The sequence below is a fragment of the Myotis davidii genome, unplaced genomic scaffold (assembly GCF_000327345.1).
Source record: "Myotis davidii unplaced genomic scaffold, ASM32734v1 scaffold196, whole genome shotgun sequence".
In the NCBI taxonomy this organism is placed as follows: domain Eukaryota; kingdom Metazoa; phylum Chordata; class Mammalia; order Chiroptera; family Vespertilionidae; genus Myotis; species Myotis davidii.
Genome location: NW_006288258.1, coordinates 5,370,600 through 5,389,323, shown reverse-complemented (window position 1 = coordinate 5,389,323; position 18,724 = coordinate 5,370,600). Strand labels below are relative to the sequence as shown.

The 18,724-nt window shown below is 39.2% G+C and overlaps 1 protein-coding gene and 1 pseudogene across 1 annotated transcript in view; both read right to left on the bottom strand.

Moving 5' to 3' along the window:
- Positions 1-18,724, bottom strand: part of CDK19 (cyclin-dependent kinase 19) — a 136,599-nt gene that overhangs the window by 71,763 nt on the left and 46,112 nt on the right. The gene's annotated exons all lie outside the window — the stretch shown is intronic.
- On the bottom strand, positions 15,258-16,700 carry LOC102755263 (annotated as a pseudogene).

Genomic DNA, 18,724 nt, shown 5'->3' with positions numbered 1-18,724 from the left:
TGCAAAAGGCTGGGGGTGAGTGAGGGTGGCATCGCAACCTCCCAATCCACCCTGCTCTGTGCATGACGGAGGGCAGCGCCCCAACTCCCCAATCAGCCCTTCTCTGAGCCCGACCAGGGGCTGCACCTAGGGATTGGGCCTGCCCTCTGCCACCCGGGAGCAGGCCTAAGCCAGCAGGTTGTTATCTCCCGAGGGGTCCCAGACTGCGAGAGGGCACAGGCCGGGCTGAGGGACCCCCTCTCCCCCCAAGTGCACAAATTTTTGTGCACCGGGCCTCTAGTATACTCAATAAATATTTGACAAAAGAAGGAAAGATAATTTAACACGTCCTTCACTCATCCATGTGTAGAGCGTGTAGTCCTTCAGTTTTTAGAAAAGTAGTGAGTATAAGGGAATGACTCTCATACCCACTGATAAAAATTGGTGTGAAATGGTCCTATAAATGGAGCAAAGGAATAGGACTTCACAAAATAGAAGCTTCAAGAAGGACTTCGATAATGACAAGGAAAGACAGACCAAACCAGCAAGTGAAAAGTTAGCATTGGCACATATATAAGAGGCAGATGCGTCATTAAATATTTAACAACAATAATATTAGCTGCTCAAAGTAAGAGCCTGATAAATATGCCTGTCTCAGACTATCCTTAACTAGGGTTCAGATTAAACAGGTACAGAGAAACATACTCAATTTGAATAATATATAGAATGCCTTTTAAATCTAAAACTCTATGGAAAATACAAAAAAGGGAGAACAAAACTTCTATCGAATACTTTCTATGTGCAAGATGACTATACATAAATGTTTTCTCTCATTTAATCTTTTATAACAACCCTATGATGCACACAGAACCTGATGTTCAGTGTAGTAAAAATACCTTGACCAAAATCAAACACCTAGAAAGAGAAGAGATTTGCTTTTAAACAGGTCTGCCTGGTTCCTAAGTCAATGCTTTCTCCACTATGGCTGAAGTTTGTGTCTTCAAAGCCCAGAACGTAGTTAGAAAAACATACAGGCAGATCAACGAGGCAGAAAAAAATGAACTGCTTCTCCATTCTAGTAACTTTAAGTGAGTAAAGCATACTTTAAGTGCCTGTGCTGGAAACATGTAAAAAAAATCTTCTAAACTCCGTCCTAGGGAACTTTTATAGACTATTTCCCAGTTGCCTAATTCTTTACTATTTTCAATGATAGATTTCCTAGTTCCTCAATTCTCTCATTTTGGCTCTGCACCTCAGCTCTTTCTCTTCACCTACACCTTGACAACCTTGCTGAAAAGTGTCCTATCATCTATGATCTGAACAGGATTCCCGAAAATGACTCCCTGGGTTCTCCCTCCAGCACACGTGCCCTGGAACACAGCTAAGAGGTTAATAGCTGGGATAGGCTGGGCTGCACCTAGCCAGCCAGCCACTTTTTACAGCTAGTCTCTGTATTTCCTGTGGATCTAAGTGGGGAAAAGGAACTGGAAGAGAAATGACCAAGGAAGATCTAATAGTCCTCCCTTGGTGGGAGGGAGACAGGGGTGATTAGATGGATGTTGGTTCAGCTATCAGCTTCTATTTCTGTTTCCACTGCCTAAGAAATGTTAAGCAACCCTACTTCTTGCTTCAGATGCAAATGTTAAACATAAAATGCTCCTAACTGATGATTGAATCAAAGACAGTGACATTTTGGAGGGATGCAGCATTTACTCAGTTTTCTACTTTTGAATATTTTTGGCTCCCAGACTCAGTAGAGTACTATGGATGTTAATGACCCCACTTGCAGTACTTGGATCCTGGTAAGAGGCCTTGCTCTAGGCACGACTAGTCTCCCTTTCTTTCTGACTCCTTGGCACTGGTCAACTTCGACAGTTTGACTTTATTAAGTCTCTACCCAAAATATGTTCTCTTTGCTGCCTGCAATGGAAGGGAAGTTGAAACTCACTTCTGCATCTAAACCAGGCTATTAAAACACCAAATGTTAGCATAGAGCCTAAACCCCACATGTCTGGGAGAGAGGCTATCACATGGAGCAACATGTAATCAATACCTCTAGAAAATTATGTTTTCTGTAATTATAGTCTGTTGATACCTTTACAGTGAGTCTACCTTAAGCCCCACGTGTACACATTATTGTGAATAGGTAATACATTTACATGGTTCAAAACTCAAAATTATATAAAAGGACAGATTGAGATGTCTCATTACCACTTCTGCTCCCAGTGACCTCAGTCCCTCCTGCCTCCTAGATCAGCAATTTTCAACCTTTTTCATCTCATGACACACATACACTAATAAAAATCTGTGGCAAACCAAAAGGTGTATTTTTTTGTTGATCTGACAAAAAAATAGGTATAATTTTGATTCATTCACACCAAATGCCTACTGTTGTATTGGCTGTTGTCATTTTCTTTTATTTGACAATCTAAAGGAAAAGAGTCAGTACCCCTCTGACTAGTCAGGTACTGCATGTTTTAAAATTTCTGCAGCACACCGGTGGAAAATCGCTGTCCTAGATAACAATTTTTATTAATTGTTTGCTAATCCTTCCTGTATTTCTTTATCCAAACAATATATAAATATATTTTTTGCCTGCCTTATTTACACAAAAGATAGCACTTTACTTTTTTTAATTAATCTTGGAAATCTCTCAATATCAGTAAAATATTAGTACTAGAAATCTTTCTAGTTCTTCCAGCTGCATGGTATTTCTCGGTCACCTTTTTTTTTTTATTGTGGTAAAATATACGTAACACAAAATTTACCATTTTAACCATTTTTGAGTATATGCTTCCGTAGCATTTAAGTACATTGACACTTCGTGCAACAATCACTAGCCTTTCTATCCTTTCTCCAGAATTTTTTCATTATCTCAAACTGAAACTTTGTACCTTAAACATCTCCCTTTTCCCAGCCCCTGGTAACCACTGTTCTACTGTCTCTCATAAATTTGATGGTGTGAAGTAAAGAGCAGAAACATAGCTCTAACTAGCTCAGGGTGAGATATTTAACCTGGTATATGTAGAAACTGAAACCTGGGTACTATGAGGGCATTTCCTGAAAGGGCTGTGAATCCAATAAATGCTACAAAATCCTAAAGAAAATTATATACAGGAAGAGGGGACCAAGAGGAACACACCTGAGGAACTAAAGCAGATATTAATCCAATCACTGGTTACTTTCAAAGCTGGTGTACTCATAAAATGTTAGGCCCTAAATAACTTCCACACAAAATTAGAGTCCTTACCCCTATTCACTAAAACAAAAAAATTAAAAAGTAAATTCCCTTACCACTATTTACTGAAGAAACAAAAACAGTAAACAATATAAATGTTCAATAATAAGAAAACTTAAGTAAATTATGATATAACCACATATTGTAGCCTCAAATATATACGCTGAGGAAGTTTTTAGATCCATTAGAAAAGACGGGCTATAATTTTGTGATGTAATATAAAAAGACAACAAAATATAAATGTTTATAAAATAGGAAATGTAATAAGACATTAATATAGTTACCTGAGTGGTGGGATTATGTGTGATCATTCTGTTTTTCTATTTTACAAGTTTTCTACAATGAGCATTACTCTTATAATTTACACACACACCCCAAAAGATAGCCCTTTCTCTCCAGAAATTTACCTGCTGAGATAAGATATCATTGCACTATCACAGCTTCTCAGGCAGTTACAGAAAGAAAGGAGATGATTAGACTGCTACTTGCCTTAATTCTTTATTTCACCAATGGACTTTAATCTCTTGTCACACAAATATTTGTTCAACATGACATCATACAACTATAAATATGTTTTAATCACATCTAAACAGGAGTTAAGTATAGCATCATTTTCCTTGAACAATCCCACACTAAATGACAACATTTCCTGTGCCAGATATTCACAGAGTACTAACGTGATCCCAGAGGAGCCTAAGGAAGAATGTACAGTGAACATGCCAAAGTTTTATCTGATCCCCATTCAGGGTATTTAACTGACTATAAAAAGTGTCTAATTTTCACTGTCCTAAATATATAATAATCTAAAGTTACAATCCTAAGATTTTTCCTCTAAAGCACTATTTAGGATCCTGACTGAATTTGGGGAGCCTTGTGATAGATTAACATTTACAGAATCCATTTGTATAATTATCTGCACATTTTCCTCCACTTTCATTCCCATTTTCTGTTCTCTGATGTCCCCATGGGTTCCAGATTCCTTTTCTAGGGTATCTGAATGGAGAGTACTCCTATACTTCAATAACTCACTTATCTCAAAGTAAATCAAATTTTCTATTTTTATTAGATGTTATAAGTTAAACTATGATCCATTTAAGAAAGCATTGAGCATATCATTTTTTTTAAACCCTATGCCACCCATACCACCAAAAGTGAAAATAAATGAAGCAGTGTATTTTATGGTAAATAGATTTACTTAACTACAAAATTCCCCAATATTCCTAAACTGAAATTCCCCAGTATTCCTAAACTGAAATTTAAGAATTATTATTTTGAAACCTGACACTTTTTTTCCCCACACTTGTGACAGGCCTTTTGGAAGCTAGTCTTTACAAGCACATAATAATACATTATAACCTCCCAGCAGATGGCACTCATACCCTGAAAAGGGGTCTATAAAACTAACCCAGTCGTGGTTCAAAGTGGCCTTACATCTTTTGCTTTATTTTACTTTAGTGATACTGCTTAGGTACGGAGTCATAATTTTCAAGCAGGTCTATGTTCCCCATTGTCACCCAGTAGAAGTGATAATGAGGTAGCAGGTTTAATGCAAAAAGTACAGATTTTAGAACTCAGAGACCTGAGTTTGAGTCCTGACTTAATAGTTGTATGACATATGATTTCATTATATGTGGAATCTAAAGAACAAAATTAATGAACAAACAAAACTGAAATAGACTCACAGACAGAGAACAGACAGGTAGTTGCCAGAGGGGAGAGAGGTTGGGGGACTGAGAAAAAGGTGAAGGGATTAAGGAGTACAAATTGGTACAGCGGGCCTTGACTTACGAGTTTAATTCGTTCCGTGATGGAGCTCGTAACTCAAACTACTCGTATGTCAAATCATAAAGTGAACGAGTGAGACACGTGATGCTGGGCTGATGTTGTGACGTTCGCTGCGCCAACTAGCGGTGGGGTATCTGAAGCTGGCTCGTAACCTGAATTTTAGCTCCCAACTCAAAGCAAAAAATCAGCCAAGAGACACTCATATCTCGAAAGACTCGTTAGTCGGGACACTCGTAAGTCAAGGCCCCACTGTAGTTACAAAATAGTCATGAAGATGTAAAGTGCAGCACTATGAGTATAGTCAATATTGTAATAACTACGTGTGGTGTCAGGTGGATACTGAAAATATTGGAGAGAACACTTTATAAAATATGACTGTCTAAATACTATGCTGTATGCCTGAAACTAATACAAAATAATACTGAATATAAAGTGTAATTATAAAAGAAAAATATTTTAAATAGGACTAATTTATTACTACTTCTAAGACACCTTCCCTGAAACTCCTAGTCAGAAATGGATGTGTCTCTTCTGTATTTCCATGCATACTGTATTTCCCTTAACATTGCCACTAACTGCATAAATTTATGACAAAGTTTAATAATTTATCTTTCCGAATAGATTGTAAGGTCCTAGAGTGCAGGCGTTATGTCTGCCATCTCTACATTTCCACCGTCTTGTACAAGCCAGACATCTGGTAGGTGTTCAACAAATGCTGCAGAATTAATGAGATCTATCTCCTGTCTCTTCTAAAACATCCTATATTGATATCAAATTATCTTGCTAAAATAAAAAGTCTGATCATGTTAGCTCTCCCATTCCAAAATCTTAAATGACTTCCAAGTTAAAACTCTTAAACACTCAAAACCACCCTGGCCGCCGAAACCGGTTTGGCTCAGTGGATAGAGCGTTGGCCTGCGGACTGAAAGGTCCCAGGTTCGATTCCGGTCAAGGGCATGTCCCTGGGTTGCGGGCACATCCCCAGTGGGAGATGTGCAGGAGGCAGCTGATTGATGTTTCTCTCTCATCGATGTTTCTAACTCTCTATCTCTCTCCCTTTCTCTCTGTAAAAAATCAATAAAATATATTTAAAAAAAAAAAAAACTACCCTGGCCAGTGAGGCTCAGTTGGTTCAGTGTCATCCAATGCACCAAAAGGTCATGGATTCAATTCCTGATCAGGGCACCAAACCAAAAAAAACACAAAAACAACAACATTCTAAACCATCCACCCCAAAGGCTAAATCTATTTTTCCTACAAATAATTTTTTAGGGGGGAAGTAGGCTGAAACTCAAGATAAAACTGCTTAGTAACCCTAACATTTTAACCAAAAATGAGGCAGGTATATAAGATACGAGTTAAGGCCCAATGAGTTTTGCTCTGACAAAGGGAAATATCATACCTAGCATACATTGTGGCCTTCACCTTAAGGATACACCCTATGTAATCATCGTGAATAAGCTCCCAAGATCTCCACTGCACAGAATTCTGCCCATTATCTCCCATACGGCCTTGCCCTAGAACTCAGAGACCTGAGTTTGAGTTAGGGTATATCCACATACTGTAGCCTGTAGGATGAGGCAGAAGTGTGATAGAAAATACCCAGGAAAGAGAAAGTCAACTAAATGACTTACATTGTTTAGATTCTTTTAAATGGGTTATCAACACCATTGTTGTCATTCTGCTAATTTGTGAGAGAGGGAGGGAGGGGAGGGGAGGGGAGGAAAAGAAAATACCCAGCAGGTAACAATGATTTTTTTTAAAAAGGTCAAAATGTATTAATCAACATTTGAGTGCCCAGCATATTCCAGGCACAGGGAGATCAAAGAGGAGACAGATTAAACAAATAATTTTAAAATTATAATTATGATGAGGTTACTAAGAAAAATACAGAATATGACATACAATAGAAATAACCTAGTCTGAAAAGTCAAAGGAGATGCTCCTAATGAAGAAAGAGCAAAATGAGAATCACAAAGCCTCAACCAGCAAGAAAGTATACTAGAGCAGGTTATTCTCATAATGTCATGAATACACTAATTCTAAAAACTCCTTCACCATTCATCTTGTAGGAGCAAATATCAAATGAAATCCTTACTTTATTCTAAATTTGCTATGGCAGATGTCTATCACTAGGTAATAGAGCACATCTTTTTTTCTTTCCAGATGAATATTTATAAAACCACCTAGCACAGGACCTGCAAAGCAAGCACTCAAGTTTTGTTGAATGAGAAAATGAAAGCAATAGTACATGAAATAGGGCTTTTATGTAAATATGTTGGTGAAATGATATTCCACATTGAAAGAATGTTAATTTCAAAACTGTGGTTATCTTTTTTATATCAGAAATGTTCAAACAAGATTAAGAATGTTCAAGGAATTTAATAAGTCTGAATAATAACTTGAAGCTGGTAATTGATTAAGCAAAATATAGTAGTAAGCTATTTGGTTTTACACCTAATCCAGATCATTATAACTATTATTTCTAAAATATACAGTTGACATTTTCTTTAGTAAAAACAGGCAAACAAGTAGCCCTGGAATTCACACACACACACCCACACCCCTAGACCATCACACATACACACACCGACCATCACATATACACGCACACACACCCCTAGACCATGACACACACACAAACACACACACACCTAGACCATCACACACATACACCATGCTGGAGAATCTGCAGGGAGAGGTAAGGGCTTTGCTTTCTGAAGGAACTTGTCTAATACATGTTGGATGCTCCACTCTTAAGAATGACTGGAATTATGGTCTCACACCCCAGCCCTGAAACTACAAGGAACTAACATTTACAATTCAAACCTAAGGATTTTGATTAATTATTAATTGCTAAATTACCAGTGCCAATAACTGAACATGTTTCACATCACTATGCTGCTACAGAAGATAAACACAGTGAAGTTAAGGCTTAAATAAATTAATCATTTGTAGTTCCTGAAGACCTCATAGGAATTTTAACCATAGTAACAAGAAAAGTTACTTTATGATCTAACCAAAATACAATCCAGGAAATGTCTACTGCATTGTTTCCATTAAGCAGAAAATACACTTTATTCCTAATCTGCTAAGAAACCTTTATATATGCATTATAAGAAAATACCGAAGAGAGTGAGTTTCCACAATGAAATAAATGATTTCTTTTCTATTAAACATCTACTAGATTTAATCAATAAAAGCTAAATATTTCCACCAAGAGTGTTAACTTTCATTTTTTAAAAAGAGCTTCAGTGTGACATGCAGATTTTCTGTAAATGTTAGACAATGATTAGGAAAAAAAAACCTAGAAATCACTATAACAATGAAAACTAATTCATAATACTTTAACTTTCCATAATTTTTGCCGGAAGCCGGTCCATCCTTGCTGCTTGACACAGTCGCTGCAGGAAAGAAACATCTGCACAGCATATGTTTCAAGCGACCTGGCGTATATGGCATACTGTTCTTAATATGTTTGCTCCCCTTAGCGCTATGTGTTTTAACCAAGGTCACCTCTCCGAGAAAGGTTGTTTCCCCAGGTAGGGATTTTTCCCTGTCCTGGCTAGGCTGCTGATCAACTGAACGCTGTCTCTGTGTCATTCCTTCTTCGCCGACTCCGTCTACACCTTTGGGAACCCCTGGACCTGCTGGGTTTGGACCCCGGCAAATTTTGTGTTTAGCAGAGCACATATGCAAAAATAGCATTAACTTTAAAGTAAACTTCCCATGTTAAGTGAAATAAGTCAGACAGAAAAAGTCAAGAACCATATGATTTCACTCATATGTGGGATATGAAACTGAAAGCAACAAATTAACAAACAAACAAACAAAAAGTCACAGACACAGACAACAGGATGGTGATTAACAGAAGGAAGGGATTGGGTCGTAGTAAAGGGTAAGGGGGCAGTGTCTAAAGATTTGACTTTGGGTGCTGGCACAAAACACAATATACAGATGATGTATCATAGACTTCTATACTTGAAATCTATATAATTTTATTAACCAATAATGTCACCCAAATACATTTAATTTAAAAATTCAATAAATAAGCTTTCTTTGAATGATCTTAGAGCTTTGAAATTTAATGTCTTTTTAAGGCAGTTTGAAAAATACATATAAAATGACTCTCCTCTTTGAAATGTAATCCTCTCACATAAGTCCTGGTCACTTTCTTTAATACACCTAAACACCTGCTTTTAAGTAAAAGTCACAAGGAAAAGGTATCTTTGTTAATCCTCCCCCGAGGATATTTTTCCATTGATTTTTAGAGAGAGTGGAAGGGTGGGGAAGAGACAGAGAGAGAAACATCTATATGAGAGAGACACATTGATTCGTTGCCTCCCATACAAGCCCTGACTGGTGCCAGGGATCAAGCTTGCAACCCAGATGTACATGTCCTTGACAGAAATCGAACCCGGGACCCTTCAGTCTGCAGGCCGATGCTCTAACCACTGAGCAACCGGCTAGGGCAAAAGGTCATATCTTTGACTACAAAGTTATCTTGTATAAAAAATATATCCTAAACGAAGTCTTAAGGCTAACAACGAACTTGGAAAAACACCACCAAACTGTCAGACATTAAAGGGCTAATTTGCTTGATTTATGGAGCTTATAAGAATCATTTTTTAAAAAGAAAAATACTTCAATAGGACATTTCACAAATATAAATTAGTCAAAAATTATATGAAACTATTACTACCCGCCCTAACTGGTATGAGCGTCGGCCTGCGGACTGAAGGGTCCTAGGTTCGATTCTGGTCAAGAGTATGTACCTTGGCTGTGGGCACATCCCCAGTAGGGGCTGTGCAGGAGGCAGCTGATTGATGTTTCTAACTCTCTATCCCTCTCCCTTCCTCTCTGTAGAATATATATATAAAATATTACTACCCTAAAGAATGTAATTTGAAGAAATGGAAATATATTTTTCATCTATCAGATTGGGAAAATGTTTTTAAATATATTTTTATTGATTTCACAGAGGAAGGGAGACAGAGAGATAGAAACATCAATAATGAAAAAGAATCATTGATTGGCTGCCTCCTGCATGCCCCCTACTGAGAATCAGCCAGCAACCTGGGCATGTGACCTGGCTGGGAATCGAACAGTGTGGCCTGGTTCATAGATTGATGCTCAACCACTGAGCCACACTGCTGGGCCAGATTGGAAAAATGTTTTAAGCTTAATAGTATCAAGTGGTATCAATAGGTTGAATCAATTAAGGTCCATCTCCACAGTGACATATTCTACAGCTATTAAAAATAATGCTATAGAGAATAAGATATTATATTGTTAACTAGAGGGCCGATGCACGAAATTCGTCCAAGGGCCTTAGCCCCAGCCCCCGCCCACTGCGGCTTTGTCCGGAAGGAAGGACGCATCCAAAAGGATGTCCAGTCTAATTAGCATATTATGCTTTTATTATTATAGATGTGGAAAGATCCGTAAGATATCATAGCATTTCTAGATTAATAAAAAAATATATTTTATTGATTCTTTACAGAGAGGAAGGGAGAGGGATAGAGAGCTAGAAACATCAATGAGAGAGAAACATCAATCAGCTGCCTCCTGCATACCCCCCAATGGGGATGTGCCCACAACCAAGGTACATGCCCTTGACTGGAATCGAACCAGTCAAGGGACATTTCAGTCTGCAGGCTGACGTTCTATCTACTGAGTCAAACCAGTCAGGGCTCTAGGTATTTTTTAAAGATATATATGTGCTGGCATATGACTAAAAACTTTGGTAAGATCTAAGAAGTCATTTATAGTAGTTACTTTTGTGCAGAAGAACCAGATTAAGGAAGATAGAGATTTCTTATTTTTCATTTTAAATCTTTCTGTATTTTTTGAATTCTTATTATGCACATATATTTCTTTAATATTTCTAAAATGTCAACAGAAGTTACCCAGAGGAACAAATTATAATTTTTATTTGCTACCTTATACTGTTCTGCATTTTTAAAAATTAATTTCTGTAAAAATTTACTCGAAGATATTATTTTTCAAATTGCAGCTTATAACCCTTTAGTGGATTATTAAATCAGTTTAGTGAGTTGCAGCCAGCATTCTCCACTCCCCACAACAAGTGAGATTACCTAAACTAAACTAAAATAGAAAATAATCTAAAACACAAGTGAACATCACAGGTTTTAAGCAAGAGAGAGAGCCAAAGCAATAATAAATCAGTCAAAAAAGTTTAAAAACCACTGCTCTAGAATATTATGTTAAAAGTATTTTAAATAAAATACTCAGAAAAAATCTTAGTGGCCTTACAATTTCCATTTCAAAAATAAGAATTATTTTATATTAAAATGAGCTTTGTTTATGCTTTTTTAAAATATATTTTATTGATTTTTTACAGAGAGGAAGGGAGAGGGATAGAGTTAGAAACATCAATGAGAGAGAAACATCAATCAGCTGTCTCCTGCATACCCCCTACTGGGGATGTGCCCGCAACCAAGGTACATGCCCTTCATCGGAATCAAACCTGGGACCTTTCAGTCCGCAGGCCAACACTCTATCCACTGAGCCAAACCAGTTAGGGCTAAAAGGAGTTTCTATATGTCAATTCTTAATATGACCAACTTGAAAAGGTCATGAAGAAAAAATATAATTTTTGAAAACTCAGAGAGAAAACTTAAAAAGATGTACTAAGATAACATTTATACAACATATACTAAGACTTGAGTGAATTCTAAAAAATGAACATATGTATTTGGAATAGTATAAGTTATACACATTAATCATCTCTAAAATTGACAATACTGAAATTAAAGAAGTTTAGTTAAGATAGTTTATCCATAAAGAGATGACCAAAATAAAAGATTTTTTTAAAATGAGGCTGAGAATTTCAGAATACTGAGAGAAGACCACATAGTTAAAGTACATGTACAACAAAAAATCATGAGGGCACCTATTTGTAGTTGTTTTGGGTTTTTTTGTCTTTTTTTTTGGTGTCAAAGGATGTGTTTGTTCGGGTTACAAATACAATCTATTGTCCAATCACCTGTTTGATCAAGAAGGTAATTACAAAATGACTAGCCAGAGTTAAGAACACAGTTCAGTCACTAAATTAAGTAAAATTAAGAACTATAGCAGAATCAAATCAAGACTTTGTTTTCACCAACATAACAACCAAACCATATATATTATTAAGTCATATCATCTGTAGAAAACTCATATGTTTTTTTTTAACTTTCACTAACTTCAATTTCAAGGATCTTTACTACTTACCACTCTTTATCTCTCCCTCCCTATTAGCTACCCCTCATCCTCCACTACTCCTTGCTTGCTCTTTACTTCCTTTGTTCCCTTCCATTCATTCATGAGCTGTCATTCTTCCAAATCCCTATAACAATTATATATACCACTCATTTGAAATTTAACAAGTTATTTCTTGTATTCTTTATCTTTTTTACACATATCCTAATGTTTTCACATATAGATATATGCTTATACTAACTATTTGGTAAGCTGAATGGTCATTCCATATTAAAAGTGTGGTCAATATCACTAACTCCTTTTAGTTATATTTTTAAGTTCTCAAATAATCCAGAAGTCAAAAGTTGTTCAGAGCACGGGTTCCATGACAAAAGAGATTTAGATAATCAACGTATGTCCTAGAAGATTGGGACCATAGGCCCAGGCTAACTCTGGAAGCAATGAGTTCAATAAGTCTAAAAGAAAGAGGGTGAGGGAAGATAGTACCTGATATGGGTAATGGCAGTAAGAACAGAAAGGAGGTGGTGAATAAAAAGAGGAAAGGGCAGATTCAATAGGACTCAGTAACTGATATGCTAATGCCTAATGATCCAGGATGGTACAAGCAACTCAACAGATAGTGGTACAATTTAGAGACAAGGAAAAGCATTACAGCTTTGAGATGAGGATCAATGTTGATTTTAGAATCAGATATGATGAGTTTGAGATGTTCATGGGTGCATATCAATGGTGGGCTTGGATATGAGAGAACTCAACTGGAGGCAAAAAAAAAAAATGAAGTCATCAGGACAGATAGAAGATTACTCAGGATGTGTTTTTCATGAAGAAATGAGAAAGCCAATTAGTGGAGAGCTCTTTTGGGAAATAAAACATTGGAAAAAAGAGACATTTAAGAAAAAAAGGATCACATAAAGGCTCAGTATGTGTGCTCAGAGAAGGAGAAGCCTCCTTCTCCCAAGAGACGATCCTATATAATAAAAGGCTAATATGCAAATCAACCAAATGGCGAAATGACCGGTCACTATGATGCACACTGACCACCAGGGGGCAGGCGCTCAACACAGGAGCTGCCCCCCCTGGTGGTCAGTGTGCTCCCACAGGGGGAGCACTGCTCAGCCAGAAGCTGGCAAGCGCAGCAGCAGTGGCGGGTGCCTCTCCTGCCTCCAAGACAGCAATAAAGACCCCGAGGGGCCCCGGACTGCAAGAGGGTGCAGGCTGGGCTGAGGGACCCCACCCCCCACCCCAGTGCATGAATGTCGTGCACCAGGCCTCTAGTATTGTTATAAAAACCAAGAAGGGTTTCCTTCCTCTCAGAAGGGAGAACAGATGACTATTTCAAGTGTTGAGAGAATTGTCTATTGGATTTTCAGCCTCTGTTGGAGATATTTAGGAAGCTATGAAAGAACAGTTTTTCTCCACTGAAATGATAAATTCTATGAGTATAGATATCACATCTGTCTTGTTTATTGTTATTTATTGCACAGAGAACAAGGCAAGGCCAGTCATGTGGTGGGCACTCATTAAATATTTTTTGAACTACAATGAAAGTGGAAATAAAATCAGATTGTAACAAAAGCTAGCTGTCCTTGATAGTTAATGGTGAGGAGAAACCACCTGGCTATAAATAGAGGAGCACTGAGAACTCAGAGAGGTATTTTCAGATTGTTTAGCTTTATATGGTAGGAGAGACTTCAACATTTTTTAAATATGAAGAGTGAAGAATCCATGGGGAACAGAAAGTAAACATCTGCTTAGACTTCACATATGACTGCTTCCAGAATTATTTGCTAACTTTAGCTCAAAGAAATATCTAATTGTTAAAGACTTGAAATTTTAAAAAATGAGTAGGGAAAAAAATCAAACAACATTGGCTCATGATACAGAACAGGGGCTCCTTATAAATGAGTATGGGAAAATCAGCTACTAAACCGTTGTATCTTCTTCCCAGTTTCCTACCTTCCTTTACTTCTAATTCACAAATTCTTTAAAGATGCCCCTTACAGCACTGGCAACAATACCTTGTGAAAGTCAGACGTCAGTAAACGTGGGTGGTTAGGAGGGGGCACAACTAAGGGAAGGAAGAAGAAAGAACTGAAAGATCCTTCAGGAAGGGTGTTGTTCTTAAAATAAAAAACTACCAACATAGCTTCAGTTGTCAATATAGTGACATGGAAAGACCCATGTCATTACAAAAAAAAAAAAAAGACAAACCATAATCTCACATAAAATTCCACGCTTCAGAATCCCTCAATTCTAGATATCTCTGGTATCTATTAAATGTGATCACTTTTTAAAAGATCTGATCAAACAAAAACAGTGGTACTGAGTTAGCAGTTTCTGTTATCCTAAAAATATTTCTGAAAGTAACACTGAAGCTCCTTGACCTGATTCTACAGCTTTCTCACTGGCTGGCTTCTTGCTTGCATACTACCTCAAGCCACACCAAACTGCCTCTAGATGCTCAGTGCAAATACTCAGACACTCACCTTCAAGATTCAGCTCAAGCATCCTCTCTGTCCTTTGTGAAACCTTTTCCTGACAGCCCCATTCCACCTTTCTCTGCCCACCACCCATCCTTTCTTGAAATAGATGATTCTAAACAAAGTGAAATACAAGAGATTGTTACAAAAATTTTGGAAATACAAAATTCAAGAATATCCACCAAAGCAATACCTAACTAAATGTCTATAACTTTGCCAACAACAATCCACATCACCCTTAGAGCTACTGGATTTGAACCCTTAGAAATAAGCAATCACAAAACAGAACCATTTTCTTTTTTTAAAAAATATTTTTTATTGATTTTTTTTTTTTTTTTACAGAGAGGAAGGGAGAGGGATAGAGAGCTAGAAACATCCATCAGCTGCCTCCTGCACACCCCCCACCGGGGATGTGCCCACAACCACGGCACATGCCCTTGACCAGAATCGAACCCGGGACCCTTCAGTCCACAGGCCAACGCTCTATCCACCGAGCCAAACCGGCCAGGGCCAGAACCATTTTCAAATAGAAATAAATGTACTGCTTTTGCCCAGATTATAATGGATATAACTTAAAGCATAACTAAGTGTATACTGTGCTATCTCCCCAGATGTAAATGTGATTATAACTATAATTTTATATGCAAGAATGTGTACAAATTTATAGTGCTCTAAGACAATGTCTCCCAACTGATGTTATATAAGATATTAATAGCTATGCGATCGCTTCTCCCTCCCCAAAATTTAGAAATGCTAAGTCAAACAGGTTTCTAGACTATGTCTCAAAGCCTTGAACAGGCTAAGGTACACTATGGAACTCCAACAGGCGGCAAACATCCTTTCCTAAATACATTGACCATGGAATCCGCCTCCTTCCAAAACAGAGCTTCTATCAACATTTCCAGGTACTAGTATTCTGTGGAACATAGTTTGGAAAATAAATACTACTCTCAAGACTCCCTACATGTTCTGCATTGAATAGACAAATAAATTTACTATAATAAACATTATAATAACCTTATAATAAACATTAAATAATGTTTGATCTTTAGAAATAGCAGGCCATATGGAACCATAGTGTTAACATCATCTATAAACAATTTTTCTTCTAACAGATTTCATGAAGAACACAGACAGATCCTCCTCAGGAAGTGGGGGTTCTCCTTAACTCTAGCGCTACTGAAGCAGATGCTTCTGCTGCTGCTGTTTACTTGTGTCCACACATATGTGTTATACTTAACTATATCTTGGCTCATTTCATCCACTCTGTAGATTCTATCCCAAACGATTGCTGCTAATAAGGCTGAGAAATTCATGTTTACCTGCTACAGCTGACTTCTTTTCTCAAGTTCCCACATTAGAATATTGATCGGATGTGAATTGTTAATTACAATCAAAAATTCTTCAAATTTGTGTTCAAAGGTAATACTTTCCTATTTCAGTGCTTCAGGAAGAAAACCCTTCTCTTTACAGATTTCCATCAGTTGAGGAGTTAGTCTTGCATGCCTTCAGTAAGCGACCATTGGGCAGTTTTTATAGGATCGTAAATGAGAACAACAGATTCTTCCAAGGCATGCTGGTAACTGAACTAAGAATCCAGGACCACCTGGGTAACAAACCAGCCATAGTATGTGGAGACTAATACCAGCCCCCATGGAGATGGTCAATGTTGACATGGTGAAGGCTCTGCATCATTTCCATCTGATATTGGACTTTGTCAAAGTCAGCATCACCTTCTGTGTGCTGGGGGAAAGGTAAGCAGTTGGTAATTTCAAGCTGATCTTCTACAACCAGGCCCCAAAGCAACTCCTTGTCCTTCTTGATTATGTTTATCTTTAATACCAGGAAGCCATCTAGCTGCACTTGCTTCATAGCTAACTCTCCAGACCCGCCTTTGCCCTTCCATGCTGTGCAGGGGGTGGAGCTAAGATTTGGTGGTGCAGCCAGTGCCTTCCTCCAGGGATGCCATCTTTCCAGCGTGACAGGAAGAAAGAGCTGTAGTGCTTTATTCTAAGGCTCTTTGTACCTAGCAAAAGCTCATTTGAATGAGGCCCAAAACAAAAACCTGAAAGAATGTTTATTTGACTTCATATATATTTAAACAATGTAATTTTACAATTTTTCTAAGCATAAAATACCAATGTTGAAAGTTTCCTTTGATTTTAAAAATTTTACTTTGGCAATATTTTACTAAGAAAAGGATTATAATCATACTAATTATTCTTCTTTTACCGAGCTAAAATTCATATAACATAAACTTGACCATTTTAAACCATACAATTCAGTAACTTCCCGTACCTTCATAATGTTGTGCAACTATCATCACTAATTCCAAAACATCCCAAAAAGAAAATCCACACCAATTAAGCAGTTACTCTCCAATGCTCCTTCATCCCAGATCCTGACAACCATTAATCTGCTTTCTGTCTCTATGGCTTTGCCTATTCTATACATTTCATATAAATGGAATCATACCATATGTGGCTTTTTTTATGTCTGGTTTCTTTAACCTAATGCTATTAAGATTTATCCATCTTATAGCAAGCATCAGTACTTCACTTCTTTTTATAGCTGAATAATATTCTATTGTATGTATATACTACATTTTATTTATCCATGGATATGTGAATTGTTTCCAATTTTTGGCTATTATAAATAACTAGAGGCCTGCCCCCCTGTCATGCACAGAGCAGGGCGGATGGGGAGGTTGCGATGCCACCCCCAGTCATGCTCAGGGTAGGGCCAATTGGGGGGTTGGGTCACCGCCCCGTCACACTCAAGGCAGGGTCAATGGGGAGGTTGGGGTGCCACCCCCTGTCACGCACAGAGCAGGGCCGGTCAGGGGGTTGCGGTGCCACCCGTCACATACAGAGCCAGCTGTTCAGAGGGTTGGGGCATGCCCCTGTCACACACAGCGCAGGGCCCATTAGGGGGTTGGAGAGCTCCCCCCTGTCGCGCACAGAGCAGGTCCCATCAGGGGGTTGGGGAGCTCCCCCTGTCACGCACAGAGCAGGGTCCATCAGGGGGTTGGGAAGCTCCCCTGTCACGCACAGAGTAGGGCCGATAGGGGCACTGGGGCACCGCCCCCTGTCACACACAGAGCAGGGCGAATCAGGGGGTTGGGGCACCGCCCCCATCACCCACAGAGCAGGGCCGATCAGGGGATTGGGGAGCTCCCCCTTATCAGGCACAGAGCAGGGCTGATCAGGGGGTTGGGGCGCCTTCCCCTGTCACGAACAGAACAGGGCAGATAGGGAGGTTGTGGCCCCGCTCCATCACACACAGAGGCGCAGGGCGATCAGGGGGTTTGGGCGCTGCCCCGTCCTCCTCCCAGGGGCCAGGAGGCCTCGCGGCTCCGCTGATCCCAGTGCTGGGAGGCCTCGCGGCTCCTCTTGACACCAGGGCAGTGAGGCCTCGCTGCTCAGGTGATCCCGGTGCTGGGAGGCCTTGCATCTCCGCTTGACACCGGGGCAGTGAGGCCTCACGGCTCCGCTGATCCCGGGTTCGGGAGGCCTTGCAGCTCCACTGATCCCGGTGCTGGGAGGCATATTACCCTTTTACTATATAGAATAGTGGCCTGGTGCACGGGTGGGGGCCGGCTGGTTTGCCCTGAAGGGTGTCCCGGATCAGGGTGGGGGTCCCCACTGGGGTGCCTGGCCAGCCTGGATAAGGGGATGATGGCTCTTTGCAGCTGGACACAGCCCCTTCAGTGTGGGGGACCCCACTGGGGTGCCTGGCCAGTCTGGATGAGGGGCTGATGGCTGTTTGCAGCTGGTCACACCCCCTTCAGGGTGGGGGTCCCCACTGGGTGCTGGCCAGTCTGGTTTGAAACACTGTTTCAGCTCCAGCTCCGAGGCCGACTAGCTGAAAGCAAGTTTCTGGAGTTTGTTTAACTTCTATATTTGCAACATTGTTTCTTAGACTGCAGCTCAGAGACTGACAGCAGCAGGCGGGGAACCCTGGCTTCCTCCATCGCTGGGGCAACCAAGCCTCCTATTCGCTTCAGCCGCCTGGCTGC